Genomic DNA, 1,859 nt, shown 5'->3' on the forward strand with positions numbered 1-1,859 from the left:
ACCATACCATACCATACCATACCATACCATACCATACCATACCATACCAACTTTATTAGTAAAGCACTTTAAACACCGATAGGACCAAAGTGCTGCACACAGTCATAGAATACAATACAATCATAAAATAGAAAAATAAAAAGTAGTGATCAAAATAAAACACAAATAAAAAACACAATAAAACAAATTCAAACATCCCTGATTGTGACAAAAGCCAAAGAAAACAGATGGGTCTTAAGAAGCGATTTAAAAACAACAAGGGAAGAGGCCTGTTTTATGTCCAAAGGAAGGTCATGCCATAGTTTGGGAGCTGCCACAGAAAAAGCACGGTCCCCTTTACGCTTGCGCTTCGTCCTTGGCACCCTCAAAAGCAACTGGTCAACTGACCTAATGGAACGGGAGGGTGTGTAAGGGCGCAACAGCTCAGACAAGTAGAGAGGTGCAAGGCCATTAAAAGCTTTAAAAACAAATAAAATGATTTTAAAATGAATCTAAAAGGTATTGACAACCAGTGTAAAGAAGTTAAAAYGGGAAATTTGTCAAATTTCGGTGAACCTGTTAAAAGATGTGCAGCAGCATTTTGAACCCTCTGAAGCTGGGAAATGCACAAATCACTGACTCCTAAATAAAGAGCATTACAGTAATCAAGCCAAAGTAACAAAAAAACAACACAGTTTAAAAGATCAAATATAATATTACTCGTTCTTTTACATAATACAGTGTTTCCTAGAAAGTCATACCGTTGTTAATATTGATATATTTAAATGTTCTCTATCGTATTTCAATTCTGGGTTTAGCTTTATGTAAATCCTCAAGAGCTAGAGCTGTGATGAGAGATCTTCTTTTGACAAAACGTAGCCCATAATAATTACTAAAATACTGGTCCAAATCTGCCCATCTTCATTTTGAAAGTGTAAATCAGTAGTTTCCAACTGTGGCCCACTATCCTGCAGGAGTTGTTTCTCTGCTCTTCGAAAAGTCTTCAGAATCTCAGAGGTTTAATTACTCATTCAWACAAATCAGGTGCGTCAATGCAGGGAAACGTCTAAAACATCAGGGTTATGAACTACTGGACTAAATCATAAACTTGGGGAAGCTGCCAAGATGGGTACAATGAGTTAAGGTGGGTATCTAAATTACAGTTTTGCAAGCCTTGCATCTATGCAGTAATTAAAAATAAAATAAGTTGTGCAAAAGCCACTTTGYTCATTGGTTGCAAACTCAGAGAATTCAGTGACAGCAAATGTACCAAGTTTCTTTTGCAATTTTAAGTCACCAACTGGTCTCTTAACAGTCTAAGCTCAGTGAGATACTTGCACAGCCATTCCCAGCAGTCTCTGGGGCAGAAAGAAACAGTGCAAGCCTCTTGATTTGAACCTTTCAAATTTAGGTTTGACAAACTACACATAAGAATGAACAGCAACTCCAGACATATTATAATAAGTATTTATTGTTCCTTGACTGCAAGTCTGCTTAGGGGAAAAAAAACAACAACATTAACTGGAATTTACACGAGCTGCTTTACAGATGCGTTTGGAAATGCGAGGCCGTTCTTCTGTGGACGAATGGTTCTGTCTTTTGCTCCTGACAGCTGTGCGGGCTTGTTGTTCGCTCTCTCCTGAGTTGTTTTAATAAAGTTGTGCTGCAGGACTAGTGAGAGAAGATTAATGGACGCACAGGAAGTGTGGCAGTTGTCAGAGGATGCAGGACAGAGCGGGCCAGCAGCCATCTGTTCCCTCTCCTTTACAGCTCTCTTAATGGAGAAGCAAAACCAAACAACATGGATCTGAGCCCTGCAGACACACACACACACACACACACACACACACACACACACACACACACACACACACACACAC

Source organism: Austrofundulus limnaeus, unplaced genomic scaffold, assembly GCF_001266775.1.
Source record: "Austrofundulus limnaeus strain Quisiro unplaced genomic scaffold, Austrofundulus_limnaeus-1.0 Scaffold359, whole genome shotgun sequence".
In the NCBI taxonomy this organism is placed as follows: Eukaryota; Metazoa; Chordata; class Actinopteri; order Cyprinodontiformes; family Rivulidae; genus Austrofundulus; species Austrofundulus limnaeus.